The following is a 17208-nucleotide window of genomic DNA, read 5'->3' as shown; positions in this document are numbered from 1 at the left end:
CTAGGAGAGACTCGCTTAGGGAAGATGGACCAGCGCAGGTCAACTTCTCATTATCCCCAGCAGAGTCGCCAGCTGTCGCGTTACGCGAAAAACCGGCGGGAAAAGAAGAAACAACAGAGCCGCCACCGTGCGTTATTTATCCCAAAAGAGGGAAAGGAAACGCTCAGAGTAAACCTGGAAAAGACATGGTCTCGCGACCAAAGAGAATGGGTTCGGGAGTCGGTTATGCGAAGGGAAGGTATTAGCACCCCTACGCATCCGTCGTACTCGACGGGATCCACGCACAAAAGGAAGGAAAATGGTTGCTAAAACACTGCTCAAAACACACACACACTGGCTGAAAGAGACACAAGAAAACAAACAAGACTGAAACTGACTCGGCAGGATACCGCATCCTGGGCCTACTTAGTCTATCAGGCATAGACATCAGAGTCGAAGTAGTTCGGACTGGGGAAACGACACATGCTCGCTAGGACATCGCATCCTATGCATACGTATCTTCTCGGACGAGAGAAGAATCAGAGCATTAGTAGCTCGGCTGACACGCACACAAACACAAACAAGGCACACACAGGCAAACATGGAGCCCGAATGCCAATCACTGGACTTACATCAGCATCCGAACCTAAACACACCCACACTGGAACCCAAATGCCACTCGATGGACTTACATCGGCTTCCAGGCACACGACAACACAACAGGTTAATAGGGAGTCGGGGACTCGAGCCTATAACTGTCAAGCACACACAAAAAAGAAAAAGGGCGCCCGGAGAGATCAGCTCAATCTCCTGCCTACATACTTCATCTGGTATGAAGATCAGGGCGATGTAGTTCCCCTACGCAGGGAAAAAGGACTAGCCTAACCAGATAACAGAGGGAGACACAACTAGGGAGACTACGACTCGAGCCTAGATGTTATCATGCAAGATTGTCCCTAAGTTAAGGTTTCTAGCTAACTTGCACAGGAAGCAAGCCTATCCTAAACATGACTTGCACAGGAAGCAAGCCACACCAAACCTAACTTGCACAGGAAGCAAGGGTCTCGATTGCAACTAGGGCAAGAGGAAGGGGAGGTCTCAATCGCAACGAGGGCGAGAGAAAAGAATTAGTGTTAGTTGTTAGTCAAACTCGACAAGACATCGCATCTCGTGCCTACGTATCTCATCTGGACATGAGAATCAGAGTTGCCGTAGTTCGGCCACGCTATTCCCGTTGGTTTGTGTTTTTTAAGTGGACAACGTCACTGCGCAATCTACCTGATGCTCGACCTTTGGAGACTTACTCACCTGTAGTAGAAGGAGTTAACGTATCCTTAAGAGGGGATAATGTTTGTTTGTGTTTTAGGAAAGCTCAAGCAAGAAAGGAAGTCCTAGACGAAGGAACCGTGCTACCTTAATTGACATGCAAACGAGACTACGTGGAGTCTAACAAACCTAGGGGATACAATCACACCACACAAGCACATACAGCATAAAATAAACACACCAACAAGGGGGGCTCAAACATCAAGGCTAGGTTTTAGTCGAGGGGTCATATCAACCTCAACAAACAAACCTCTGGAATTGGGTAGATGTTGCTCTTAACCTTGACATTAAGAGCCAAGGTGAAGCAGATGAAAGGAGATGAGGGGTGTGCCTCATTGCTCTTATCCCTGGTCAGGGAGAGCATTTGAATATCAGAAGGTGTGGGAGTTCAGAATGGGGGAACTCTCTCCACAAGTTAGACTCTATAGATCCTGGGTTTTTACTCACTATGCATCAACACAGGTAGTGTGAGCAAGGTGAGTGACACACAGACTAGCAGGGGATAGATTGCTTATCCCTTGGGTTCTGCCAATTGCCTCTTCACTTAGGAGGTCTTTGAATATGTACAGGGACAAATTGTAAACATACACAAACATTGCCTCTTAAGGAGGACTTCAGACAGTTGCCTGGCCAAGTAACAGGCCAGGTCTTCCAGACTACATGAAGATTAGAAATATACCTCAATGCAAATTGCTTATACAAGCAAAGCAAAGCAAAAGTTCACAAGGAACTGAGCAACTAAAAGCACCTGAAATAGTCAAGCAGACATTAGTATGCAACTTCAATACAAAGCAAAAGGAAACAGACATCAACAGTTAATTAGAGGCAAATGGATGTGCAAGGCACAAGGCTTAAGGCACGTGAGCCAAGCCACCTACAAAACAAACAAGTTAAACAATGATATTCAAGCAAGCTCAATCAAAAATAATTGGTCTCATTGGTCATTTGTTGGTCAACCTGAAAACATGAACTCAAAGGTGAGTAACAGGACCACTAGGGCAAGCCTAGGGTCAAAAAGGAATGAAAAAGTCAAAACAGCAAAGGGCAAGCATCCAAAATCATGTTAAAACAATCAAGAATCAATGCCAATTGGGTTCACATTCATATCAATCACTATCATCATTTCATGAACAATTTAGGTCAAGGTATAGCAAACAGAAGCTCATAGGAGTCAACAGAAAGACTTGCATCAAAAGCAAACTCAAACATTTCCAAAAATCACCAAATAAATTATGATCAATCCTAACACATAGCATGGTAAGCATGTCAAATTTCATCACATTTGGACAAGTGGAAGGCAGTCAATGAAAATCAGAAAGTCAAAGCAATTTTGAACATGCTCAAAGAAGTCAACCAAACATGCATCAACTTGAAAAATTCATAAATCAGAGATGGCATATGATAAATGAATGGGACTAAAACCATGGCAAAGCTTAGGATGTCTAGTTATCTCATGTAAAATTTCATGTCCATCTAATAAAGTATGAGCATTTCACAAAACAAATGGCAACATGTATCACACAAAGTCAACATTTTGGTCAAACAGGGGAGAAAATCTCAAACAAATGGAAAATGCCCCAAATAAATCCACAAAAATTCACATACAAACTAGACATACAAGAGTAGGTTCATGCAAATATTCAGCTCAATTGGAGGTCAGGAAGCATGGTATCAAAAATCATCAAGTTACACATCAATGGTGTGACACAAATTGTCACACCCTACTTCAAAAATTCACAACTCACAATCCAGATAAGATAAATTCACAAACTCTACATCAAAATAAACATGAATGTGTCTAGTTTGTGCTCAAAAAGTTTCAAGTCCATAGGATAAGTCATGACTATTTCATAAAGGTTTTGGTGGAATGTGTACAATATGGATGCATGCTACAAATCCTAATGCCAAACAAAAACCAACCATCCAAAAATTCTGGAAAAAATGTGATAAAATAATAGAGGTCATGCTGAGCAATTAGCAAAAAATCCCACTAAATTTGGATCACAAATGAATAATCTATGAATTTTGCAAGTTGAGCATATCAAAAATGGAATTAAAATAAAAAAAAACAATATAATCCAATATGTCATGTGCCACGAGTGGCAAACTTGTAAATAAGCGGTCACTTAACCAAAACGGTTGCGTTTAGGCATGGCCAAGGGAATGTTGCTATTGGTCCGCATGAAGGAATAGTGCCATGCATACGTGAGGGAAAGGAGTTCTGGGCAATGCAAGAGGAATCTAGGGTTTTCTGGGAACAGGATGAACATCATCTTCCCCAATTCGAGTTTCAACAAAATTTTTCCAGAAAACACAATTAGACATACAGAAATGATCAGCAAGCTTCAACTAACATGAATCTACCATCAATTTTCATTAAAACACAACATAACTCCAGAATCGAGCACAAATGCAATTCATCACCAAACTTAAAAACAACATAACTCAAGAAATAATCAACCAAATCAAGTGATTCGAGTTTCAGAATGACCAGCAAGAAGAGATTTACACAAGGCATAACATCATTTTAAGAAACTAGAGATTCGATTGCTTACTTGATTTTGAAGAAACTCGTGAAACAGCTGGAGTTTGGTGATGCAAGCCTGAAACAGATGCTTTATGGACCTCCAAATGATGGATGATGAAGAAAGCTTGGCTTGAAACAACTTGATTTGGCTCTAAATAACTTCTGCCATTGAAGATGCTTGAAGAAAAAACAGCCACGAAATAGGTTTTCCAGTTGGGTTTTTCCACTTGCAATGAGCTCAAGATGCTGTTTGGATGATGAAACAACAAAGGCAAGGTCGAGTTCTTTGGGAGTTTTTTGCAGATTTTGAAATGGTAAGAAAATGAGATCTTGAGAGAGTGAATGAATTCTCTGCTTTCTTGTGGCTGCTAGGGCTTTGGCAAGGCAGAAAAAGAACTCTTATATGTCTGTTTAATGTTTAATCCATGTATGCTAATCATGCTTAGCTTAAATGAATCAATTTGTTAAGTTGCCAAATTTGTCCATATGGTGGGGTGTAGTGGTAGGAGCACGAATTTTGGGCCTTGCACAAGTCAAAAATAGCATTTCAAATCATTCCCAATTGGCCATTCTGATTAAAAATGCTTATTTCACAATTTCACTTTTGCACCACACTTTGAAATTAAAACATGATAGTGAAAAAATGCCATTTTGATCCATAGAGTTTTGGTACATGAAGGTCACATTTTTGGAAAGAGGAGATTAAATATGACTTGTTGGAAAAAACCTCACCAAAATTGGCCAAATGGTTTGAGAGATATGGCCTTTTGAAGTTCAAGAATTTGTGAAAATGAATTGATCATATCTTGCCAACCATACATGGGAATTGAGAGTTCTTGGACTTTTTGGAAATGGGAGAACAATATCTTCAACTTTCATGTTGGGCAAAAATTAATTTGAAGCTTGTATCATGATGTAAGTTTGGGATTAAGAAGTTTCCATTTTTGGCAGTTAAAATTACAGGTCCAGTTTCTATTTTTGGAAATTTTCTGTTTGGCTTCAAATTCTTCAATGATGTTGTTTGCCATGATATATGAGGCCTATTTGGACATGAATAAGCTCTCTCAAACCAAATCCATCCATCAAAACCATAAAATCAATCACAGTTGACCAAGTTTGACTTTTTAGGGTTTCTGACTGACTGTGCATTGACTGATGACTTCTGAACATCCAATCTTTGACCAAAACACTTCAAATGGATCCCCAAGTCATGTGAACATGTTGGACCAACCCTAGGGCCTTGGCTCCTTGAGAATTGTGCTTGCTTGCTTGGTTGACTGATCTCCTGATCAGTTTGACCTAATTCTTCTGACTGGCTTGCACTTGAGGCAAAGGGACAATGCAATGCTATGCAGTGGACCATGTTATGTTATGACCTAATATGAGAATGTATGTACAATGATAGGTGCAAATTTGAGGTGCTACAGGTAGCAGTCAAATGGGAGATAAATCGGGCAATGTAATTCAAGCGTCCCAAGAAACCTCTGACTTCTTTATCTGTACGTGGAACTAGCATTTCTTGAATAGCTCTTACCTTAGCCGGGTCAACCTCAATTCCTTTACCACTGACAATAAATCCCAAGAGTTTACCGGATCTTACTCCAAAGGTGCATTTGTTCGGGTTCAATCTCAACTTGTACTTCTTCAACCTCTCGAACAGTTTGTATAAATGATCGAGATGTTCTTCTTCAGTATGAGATCTTGCTATCATGTCATCCACGTATACCTCTATTTCATGATGGATCATATCATGGAACAAAACCACCATAGCACGCTGGTATGTTGCCCCTGCATTTTTCAAACCAAATGGCATTACTTTGTAACAGAAAGTGCCCCATTGCGTCACAAACGTAGTTTTCTCCATGTCCTCAGGCGCCATCTTAATCTGGTTATAACCTGAGAATCCATCCATGAATGAGAATACCTTGTGTTGCATGGTGTTATCTACCAGAACATCAATGTGCGGAAGTGGAAAGTCATCCTTGGGACTCGCTTTATTCAAATCTCTGTAATCTACACACATTCGCACCTTACCATCCTTCTTTGGCACTGGTACCACATTAGCAACCCATTGAGGATAAGAAGTAACAGCCAGAAAACCTGCATCAAATTGTTTCATAACCTCGGCTTTGATTTTCTCAGACATTTTAGGACGCATGCGACGAACCTTTTGCTTAACAGGACGACAATCTTCCTTCATTGGCAGCCGATGCACTACTATATCAGTATCCAGTCCTGGCATGTCTTCATAAGACCAAGCAAAAATCTCTACATAGTCATGTAACATCTGAATCAATCTTCCTTTGACACTGTTTCCCAAGCCTGCTCCTATTTTGACTTCTTTCTTGTCTACTCCGGTACCCAAATTTACAGTTTCAACTGACTCCTCGTGCGGCTGTATAGTCCTTTCTTCTTGTAGTAACAGTCTGGCAAGTTCTCCAGGTACTTCACAATCTTCCTCACTTCCATCCTCGGCTTGGTAGATCGGATTTTCAAAGTCATAATGAACAGTAGTAGAACTATTATCAACAGGATCCAGAGTGGGTATGGATCTGCAATTTGTTACGTGAGTGTGTGTAAGAAAACATAGCTTGTTCGGAAGTTGACAGGAAAGATAAAGAGCGCAATATTTGAATGCAAAAAGTCCATTGATTTATTGAATGTGAATATGCTTATGAAAATGACAAAACCCTTAACAAATTAGCTATTGTGCCCCGGGCATAGACACAATGCTTTAAGAAGTTCAATTGTAAAAATTAAAAAATGCAACACTAAAACATGCAATAACAATTACTCCTGACTAAAGGAAATCGGGATAGTGTCTTCAGTCTTCCAATTATTGAGTCCGTCACCAATTATTGGGAAGATCCAACTATCCAGGTCGCAATCGCTGTCAGCATCTTCTACAACATTAACCTGATTCTTGACTACCTTCTCAGAGCTAAATCCCAGGTCGAATCTATCAGACTTGTATGGTACATCGATCAGTTGACCCCAACCAGTACGACCACCCTCTTCAACCACGACTTGAGCGTCCTTCAGAGAAATCATAGTAGGAGGAGCACGAATAACCTTGGGCACACAGGAAGTTGGCTTAAGGACAGGACTAGTCGGAGGAACTGCTTCAAATGACTGAGACGGAGTCTCAAAGAATTCACCATCCATCTCGACGTATCTGAAGGTATGCACACTACTGACAATATACTCTTCTTCCCCACACACAGTGACGATCTTACCCTCTATTGGATACCTCAGCTTTTGATGGAGAGACGAAGCTACAGCACTTGCCCCATGAATCCAAGGGCGTCCCAGCAAGCAGGAATAGGCAGGACGAATGTTCATTACGTGAAAGATAGTGTTGAAGACTTGAGGTCCTATCTTGATAGGGAGAACCACTTCACCGTGGACAACGCTCTTCGCACCATCGTAAGCACGCACCACAACGTCACTAGGTTTCAGTTTAATGCTTTTACAGTCAAGTTTATCGAGCACAGCTTTCGGTAGCACGTTCAAAGAAGAGCCATTATCGATCAACACATGAGACAAAGTGATCCCCTTACACTCAATGGAGATATGCAGAGCTTTATTGTGATTCTTTCCTGCTGGTGTCAGGTCAGCATCAGAAAAGCCTAGGCCATTGTCAACAGCCAGGTTAGCAACATAGTTTTCGAACTGATCGACGGAGGTCTCAGGTTTCTTGTCTTTTTTCTTCTCGAGCAAGAGAGCCTTCAGTTCCTCCTGCCCCTTGGATAAGTTCAAGATCATCTCCTGGAATTGAGCATTTTGAGCATGGAGATCTTTGACAGTTTGTTCGAGGGCCATTTTTCCGTTTAGAAAGAAAACCGTGAGAACATCGATCCTTTAGAGTACCTGTTATGCAATGTTATGTTATGCTATGCAATGTATGAAATGTTTTCAAGGACTTCTGGAGTTTAACTCTGCGTAGACCACCAAAAGGGTGAAGCAATGATGTTTAGGATCGAAGAACTGGAATAGAACTCTCATCATATCTTCTTTGAAACCGGTGGTAATTAAATTGAGAAGAGAACCATGTTTCTTGATGAACTGAGCATGATCGGGAAGCTCTGACACTAAATTCTTGAGTTGAGGAGAGATTGTTACAAGATTGATCTGGATGGTTTTCCTGGGAACCATAGCCTTACAAAACAGAGCAAAGTTAAATCCCTAAGTCCTTGAAATGGTTAGTACAATGCCATATGTTATGATGTTATGATGTTATGATGTTAAGTAAATAACAAGCACAAGCAAGTCACACAATAATCATTCCTAAGTTTTAAGGCTTGCATGAGTTCCATAGGTAAGTACCCTCCCCACTGAAGTTTGGTTGGTTCAACCTGTCCTAGAATAGTAACCGGGTTCTAAAAGGATCTCCAATCATTGACCTTCCCTTAAGTCCACTTCAATGCAACACCGAGTGGTTGACCGAAGCTTCCCTAAAGTCCAATCTCAAAGAGTGTAGTATCGAGTCTCAACCAACCCCAGTCGGAACCGAAGTCAGTTATCTCACTACTTTCTAATGGCTATGATGAGTCAATTAGGGTTCTAAAGGTCTGGTTAACGCTTTGATGACACCACGCGGATGCCAAATTTTTCCTCAAGTAAACATGAGGAACATCAAGACATCCAAAGTGTCACATTAACCGTAGCCATCATTTTAACCATTCCAGTATACGCCAGATAGTCGCGATGATCTCTTGCTACTTACCTAAGGTACACTAGATCCGGGTGTAGGATCTTTCACTCAAGCATAAAATACCCAAGCAATCCCTTAAAAGTAAATCAGACAATTCAAATAAGTGATCTTTTTTTTTTTTAAGGTAACCTCTCTTTATTTTCCCCAGCAGAGTCGCCAGTTCTGTCATACGGTGAACTGGACTTTTGTGTTTTGCTTTTAATCGCAATGTCGCGGATAGCAAGAGTCGCCACCGACTTTTCTTTTATCCAATAAGGAAAGGCGGAAAAGAACAGGAAAGACCTTGATTAGATTTTGGGTTCGGGAGGTACATTATACAAAGGGAAGGTGTTAGCACCCTTTGTATCCATGGTTATCCATGGGCTCTTAACTGCTGAATCACTTATGTTTTTCTTGGCTGAAAAAGTGTTTGAGAATTGCTTAGAAAATGTTTTGAAAAGAGAGTTTAACTTTGTAATGATTCTTGTACGAATGTATACAAAGTGTTTATCTCGTTTAATTTTGAAAGTTGTTTAGAAAAATATAACTGGGCAATGATTCTAGTACGAATGTATGCCAAGTGGTGATTTTCTAATAGATGTTTTTCAAAGTGTGAGGTGTGAAAGATATTTTTGGTTGTGAGCCAGCACTTAAGAGTTATACCTGCCCGAGGTCTTTATGGGTATTTCCTATCCTTATGAGGGTAAAACTGTCCTTACTATTGAGAAGTAAGTAGTCTTATCCTTTGGATGTAAAGGGACATCATAGGGTTGTCGATTGGTCATCGAAGGCAACATTTGTAAGGATACCTTAGAATTCTAAGGGACGATCATCATTTTAACCGTAGGCTACCACGAAGGGTCATCGATGGACAAAATCATATATTCGAAGGCATCATCCGAGGGACTATGATTTATCTTATAGGGAAATGAATATTTAATCGAAGGGTCTTTGCTAAGTGTATTCCCACATTCGCGGGACATGACCGTAATACCGTAATACCGTAAGGCAACAAAGAGAGGACCAAGATCACATATTAAAAGGCAATATTTGATAATCAGTTAGGTAATTAGGATGAATCTCCAAAAACATTTGTAATCAATTAAGTAATTAGGATGAATCTTCATAAGGGTATCCCACAAATAAAGTGGAATACCTAGCAAGCTACCTTCTTCAGGAGTATGTGGGCCCTCACAACATTCAGCAAACAGGTCAGAATACCAAATGGGGTGCAATCGAGAGTTGCACCAAACAAATCAGTAATAGCATCAGATAAACAATGCATGGTTATAATAAAACAGGTCAGATGAGCAAAGATCAAAACAGAACGAAAAAACAGCGACTGTCATGTTCGCTGCTGCCTCGCCTAGCGAAGGCTTAGCGAGCACTCGCTACATGTTCGCTTAGCGATGTGCTAGCAAACGGCTGTGGGTTTTGAGTTTAACAGCAGTACGGTTTCAGCAGACTCCAAACCCTATGGCATTCATTACAGCAATTACATGGTTGAACATTCAAGATATTATTTTGCACATTCATATATACTTAAACTCACATGCAAAGCCTAAGATACGTTTAGAAATTTAATCATAATGTCACGTGCAAATTGGGAACATAAAACGGTGGTGGTAGGGCAAACCTGTTTGCAATTGAATTGCAACATTGAATTGGCAGATCACTCTTGGTGTCGGATTGAGTTGGGCGGAGGTAACGTTTGTGCAGATGAGTTGCCTTCAGGGTTTCCTTCAGGGTTGCTCTGAATTCTCTTGGTTAGCCTCCAGGGTTTGCTCGGTTGCTTCTGTTAGGGTTTCTGTCCGTTTGTTTTTTCGTCCTCCCCTGTTTGTGAATGAAGCTCTGCTATTTATAATGATTTTTGTGACCTGATGGGCTCAGAATGAAGCCCAAAAATTCTGATATTCGCAAGCTTCGCTAGGCGAATGATGCAGCGAAGGTTCGCTAGGCGAATGATTTTGCTCGCCTAGCGAGCAAGCCATTTCAAGTCATTTTATGGATTTGGCCCTCTATGTGCTGGGTCTTTGTTCCTTTAATATTAATGTCTTGAAAAATGAGTTGGAGTGTCTTGAAAAATGTCTTGCAAGGTTAACGGGAAAATTTTGGGGTATGACACACATACGGGGACATTCTCTAGTATACCGGCAGGATATTTGATTGAGCGGTCAGCTAATTGAATAGACATCTTAGTCGGTCTTAATTCTCCCATACTGAGCCTTTTACAGATGGTTAAGGGTATTACACTAATGTTGGCTCCTAGATCGTATAGAGCTTTGTCTATGACGAATTTTCCAATGACACAGGGTATGGAAAAACTACCTGGGTCTTTTCGTTATCCTTAATCTTTTTCTTATTGGATACGATTTCTTTAATAAATTTGGCATAAGAGGGCATTTTCATACGACGGCTAGAAGTTCTTTTTCAGTGGTGGCGTAGTTCATTTGGGCTGGATCTAGTGTTCTACTTGCATAGTAAATAGCATGAAGCTTCTTATCCTTTCTTTGTCCTAGTATTGTGCCTACTGTGTAATCACTCGCATCACACATGATTTTGAAAGGTAATCTCTAGTCAGGTGGTTGCATTATGGGTGTGGTGATTAAAGATGTTTTTAGTTGGTTGAACGTTGTTAAACATTTTTCATCAAATATAAAATCAGCGTCTTTCATTAATAGACCCATAAGCGGCTTGGTAATTTTCGAGAAATCTTTAATGAAACGTCGGTAGAAACCGGCGTGTCCTAAAAAGCTTTGTATTTCTCGTACGGTTTTCGGAGGTTGAAGGTTCTCTATGATTTCGATCTTAGCTTTGTCTACTTCAATTCCTCTATCAGATACCACGTGACCTAACACGATTCCTTGTTGAACCATGAAATGGCATTTCCCCCAGTTTAAAACGAGGTTTAATTTTACGCATATTTCGAGTACCATTTCAAGGTTTGATAGACATCCTTCGAAACTCTGCCCACAAACAGAAAAATCGTCCATAAAGACTTCCATGATACCGTCAATAAAATCGGCAAAGATTGCCATCATGCATCTTTGAAATGTTGCGGGAGCGTTGCACAATCCAAATGGCATTCATCGGTAAGCGAATGTACCATAAGGGCATGTGAAGGTAGTCTTTTCTTGGTCGTTAGGATGGATTGGGATTTGAAAGAACCCTGAATAACCGTCTAGATAGAAGAAGTGAGAATGCTTAGCCAATTGTTCAAGCATTTGGTCAATGAAGGGTAGAGGGAAATGATCTTTTCGAGTGGCTTTGTTTAGTTTTCTATAGTCGATGCACATTCTACTTCTGGTCACAACTCTTTGTGCTATAGATTCGCCCTTCTCATTCTTAACGACTGTAACACCCCCTTTCTTGGGACTACATGAACGAGGCTAACCCATTGACTATCGGAGATCGGGTATATGATTCCAGCATCTAGAAGTTTCTTTACTTCATCCTTGACTACCGTACTTAGGATTGGGTTGATCCTTCTCTGGTGTTCTCTAGAGGTTTTACGATCTTCCTCCAGCATAATGCGATACATACAGATAGAAGGACTTATTCCTTTTAGATCGGCGATGTTATATCCTAACGCAGTTGGATATTTCCTTAGGACATCTAGTAATTTCTCAGTTTCCATCTATCCTAAGTCAGCGTTGACTATTACTGGTCTTTTCAGTTCAGTGTCTAGAAATTTGTATCTTAGGTTCTTTGGTAGTGCTTTTAATTCCAAGATAGGTTTCTTTGTGCATGGCATGTGGTTGGGTGTAAGTGCTAAGCATTCGCTTAGACTTTCGTTTTGGTATGGTTCATGCCAATTATCGTCTTCAAAGATTGGAGGGATTTGGATTTTCATTATAATAGAGTATGTGGTTTCTTGCATCTCCATCTCTCTCACGCACTCGTCTATGACATCGAGTAGATAACAGGTGTCGTCTATAGCTGGCGCTTGTAAGAATTGGGTCAAGACGAATTCAACCTTTTCCTCTCCAACTTCGAATGTCAGCTTACCTCTCTTTACGTCTATTATGGCTCTGGCGGTAGCCAAGAATGGCCTTCCTAGTATGATAGGTGTAACACCCCCTTTTTCCACCCTAATATACTTAACATATAATCAGAGTAAATGAGCACACATGTAGACAAAAGGGCGTCACATCGACGTTTTCAAAAACTAAAAGCTTCCAAAAACCAACATCATTCATCATCAATATGCAATACACCTGGTCATTTAAAATAACACATTTCACTTATCATGAATATTTAAGAATATGTGTTCGCATCGGAAAATAATGAATACCCATGCATTTCATAAAATGATCCATGTCCCATACCATGATCATCTCTCAATAATCTCTTCAAGATAAAAGAAGACCATATCCAGAATATTTGGCACTACGGCCTCTCAAACAACAATTGCAAATAAACATGTTCATAAGTAATAACATAATGCATATCCAAATAAGATATGAGTTCAATACTACTAATCTACCCCGTGTTACATGACCAGAGCATTGACTCACTACCTAGTCTCCAAACTAGAATACGGAAGCTCTCCGGCTAAATCTCGAATGAGCTACCTTCCACTTACTTCAGCAATACTACTCTTGAGTATCTGCGCGATGCCCATGTAAAGGAATCATTCAAACAGAAAGGGTGAGAATTCAAATCATTATGAAGAAATATAATAAGACACAATGATTAAATCAACAATTAAAGGAATTCATCACACATTGTATAACCATGTAAATAATACTAACCAACATTTATTTCACATGTTTCCAACATCCATCAAAACTCAAGGACTGCAATATTAAAATCCAATACTATATTCCCAAAATATACACATAACTACAATTATCACATAATCACATATTTTACCAAGTTATGTATCCAAACATCACCAAATTCAATTACCAAATCTCATACACACATCACAATCACATCAATGCATACACTCAATTATCACATAACTCTAATGTGACTCAATGCAAGACATGTGACTCTATGCATGCGTTACCTCAATGTGAACCCAACGTTTCACCGTTTTTCGATTCAATATCTAGAATCCAAGCCACGCTTCCGATCCGGAAAAGATCAAAGCCACTACGTCTATTTCCAATTAAGAATCAACGTCTACTACGCCTATTTCCAATTAAGGATCAACGTATGCTACGCCTATTTCCTTTCAAGTATCAACATTTATAGACATGTGACTCTATGCACGCGGTACCTCAATGTGAACCCAACGTTTCACCGCTTTCCGATTCAATATCTAGAATCCAAGCCACGCTTCCGATCCGGACAAGATCAAAGTCGTTGCGTCTATTTCCAATTAAGGATCAACGTCTACTACGCCTATTTCCAATTAAGGATCAACGTATGCTACGCCTATTTCCTTTCAAGGATCAACGTCTACTACGCCTATTTCCAATTAAGGATCAACGTATGCTACGCCTATTTCCATTCAAGGATCAACGTCTAATACCATGTGAACCCACAGTTTCACCGCTTCCACTATGAAGCCGACCATGCCATGAATGAATGTACAAATACCAATACATATGCAATTAAGATCATCTCTACCATCTTAACATTCCACATATCACCATAATTCAACTCTATGAATTATCCACCAATGGTACATATACACATTCATAACAATATATCATTCACAAATATAGGCTAATTATCAAATACGCACACTTAGATTTCATTTCAAAATGAATACAACTTTTAAAATTTCAACAGTGTTAACAGGTTAACGCGTAACAGAATGCACTTCCTGGCAGATTTCAACAGTGTTAACCGGTTAACGCATTTGGTTAATCGGTTAACGCAAAACAGAAAGAAATGCCTGGCATATTTTCAATAGTGTTAACCGGTTAACACATTTGGTTAATCGATTAACGCAAAACAGAACACAATTTCTGAGAAGATTTTTAGCAAGTAACCGGTTAACGCTCGGTGGGTAATCGGTTACCACAAAAACAGAATGCAAAATTTTCTGCGATTTTCATCGTTGGAGGACTTTTGGACCTCCGATTTCGATTCCGTAAAAAGCCAAACGTTCAGAAAATTATAACTCATACAACACTCTAAGTATATAAGGTTAATTTACAGTTTTAACACAATTAAATCACCACAAATCAAAATACTCATCAAAACCTAACAATTTCAAACAACCATACAAAGTTAGGGATTTTAACCTAAACATACTTCTACCCATTGACCCAATCATACTAACCCATAATAATAAGGATTCCCCCCTTACCTCTTCGATTTTCTGGAAACCCTAGCTCCTCTCTTGTTCTTCCCCTCTTCTCCTTACTTTTCCTCTTCTCTTTCTCTATTGTTGTCAAATGATCAAATGATTCCTAATTCTCACTCTCCTCACCTCTTATATACTAGTATTACATTTGGGCTTAAGGAATGATACCTCTAATTTAATTAATAGGCCCAATAATACCTAGTATTATAATATCTCTATTTAATTCAAATAAATTAAACCAACACAATTAACACACCAAATTAATTAATATAATTAATTATTCAATTATATCTCATATCAACTAAATAATTAATTAACACACCAAATTAATTAATATAATCAATAGTTATACTACCTAACAACCAATTAATTAATTAACACTCCAAATAAATAAAATAAAATATAGTAATAATAATATAAGAAATTATTACTAAAATTGGGTTATTACAATAGGTGTGCTGTCATCTTCTTTGATGTCCATGATTATGAAGTCTGTAGGAATGTAAAATTGTCCTACACGTACGGGGACATTCTCTAGTATACCGACAGGATATTTGAAGTCTGTGTGATGGCTTCTGTGAAGGGTATCGTAATGTTTAGTTGCTTCATAAGTTCAACAAATTTCCTAAATTGACTCGCAATTTTAGAACTTGTGAGTCTTTGAGGATACAGAATGGGTGGTTTATAAGGAGGCGGAGGCATATAAGGTTTTTCTTTCTCTTCGGCCTCTTGGGTATTATCTTCTATTTCCTTTGGTTCATTCACCTGCTCAGTTGAGGTTTTGTCTGGTTTTTGGTACATGGCAGGGTTTTGGAGTCTTGGGTCCACGGGTCCGTCTATTTCTTTTCCACTCCTCGGTATAACGGAATTTGCATGTCCTTTTGGATTAGGTTGCGGCTGTCCAGGAAATGTTCCAGCTGGAGCGGCTGTAGATGCTTGATGTTGAGCCACTTGTGAAATCTCTGTTTCAAGCATTTTATTGTGGGTGGCTAAGGCGTCTACTTTGCTCGCTAGTTGTTTCAGTTGCTCGCTGGTATGCATGTTTTGGTTTAAGAAGTCTTTGTTTGTATGAGCTTGGGTAGCTATGAAGCTTTCCATCATTACTTCGAGATTTGACTTCCTAGGCATGTTAGGAGCATTATTAGTTGGCTTTTGATATCTAGGCGGAACAGTTGGTGCTTGGCCAGGTGCATACAGGGCATTGTTATTCTTATACGAGAAATTAGGATGGTTTTTCCAACATGGGTTGTAGGTATCCGAATAGGGATTTCCTTGTGTGTAATTCACTTGATCGGTTGGGACTCCTGCTATTATTTGACATTCTTGTGCAGTGTGTCTAGGGTTTCCACATAACTCACAGTTTGGAGTTACAGCAGCCACGGTGGTTGTGGGTGATATGGTCAAGTTATCTAATTTTTGAACAAGGGCATCTACCTTTGCATGAACATGGTCAAAGCTACTGATTTCGTACATTTCACCCTTTGTCTGGGACTTTTCCACTGGAGTTCTTTCACCTCCCCATTGGCAATGGTTTTGGGCCATGTTTTCAATGAGTTGATAGGCTTCGTTGTATGGCTTGTCCATAAGTGCATCGCCCGCGGCGGCATCTACTATCAGCCTTGTGTTATACAGAAGCCCATTGTAAAATGTGTGAATGATCACCCAGTCTTCGAGACCGTGATGTGGACATATCCTCATCATGTCCTTGTATCTCTCCTACGCTTCGTAGAGAGATTCTACATCTTTTTGCCTAAATTCATTGATTTGAGCTCTCAGCATAGCGGTTTTGCTCGGCGGAAAATATCGGGATAAGAAGACGTTCTTCAGTTCTTCCCATGTTGTAACGGAGTTGGAGGGAAAGGATTGCAACCAAGCCCAAGCTCTATCCCTTAGTGAAAAAGTAAAGAGGCCCAGTCTTATCACATCTTGAGATATACCATTCGCCTTTACAGTGTCTGCGTACTGCACAAACTTGTGTCAGGTGTTCATTAGGATCGTCCGTAGGATTTCCAACAAATTGATGTTGTTGGACGGCTAATAATAGTGAGGTCTTCAGCTCGAAATCGTTTCGATTGAGAGCGGGGGCAGTAATGTTGTTGTGAGGTTCTTGTTGGGACGGGGTAACGTAGAATTTAAGAGGACAATTATGTGGTCCTTCTTCAGCCATGGTTGGTTTTTCTTCTGGTTTAGGAGGAGAGAAGATATCGGGAATATCGTACTTTTTTTGATATTCTTGTATTCAGCATCTTATGTATAAGAAACACTTTACTTCTTGGACTGATGGTGCTAAGTTATCGCCTGGACATTTGTATAAGTGAGATTGTAAGTCTCATATTCCTCATGGTATTATGTGAAATTTTTTCTCCTTTTCCATTTGTGAGAGGTAGTGGCATACTTGTTGATTTTATCCAAGTTGGA

At 39.8% G+C, this 17208-nt stretch overlaps 1 non-coding gene across 1 annotated transcript; it reads left to right on the top strand.

The window, feature by feature from the left end:
- The first annotated feature begins 16462 nt into the window (after positions 1-16462).
- On the top strand, positions 16463-16569 carry LOC127088419 (small nucleolar RNA R71). The gene has a single exon (XR_007790256.1). It is a non-coding gene; the product is annotated as a small nucleolar RNA R71 (small nucleolar RNA).
- Positions 16570-17208: the final 639 nt, after the last annotated feature.

Source organism: Lathyrus oleraceus, chromosome 5 (genome assembly GCF_024323335.1).
Source record: "Lathyrus oleraceus cultivar Zhongwan6 chromosome 5, CAAS_Psat_ZW6_1.0, whole genome shotgun sequence".
In the NCBI taxonomy this organism is placed as follows: domain Eukaryota; kingdom Viridiplantae; phylum Streptophyta; class Magnoliopsida; order Fabales; family Fabaceae; genus Lathyrus; species Lathyrus oleraceus.
The sequence above is the reverse complement of the archived record's forward strand: the minus strand, read 5'-3'. Positions and strand labels throughout refer to the sequence as shown.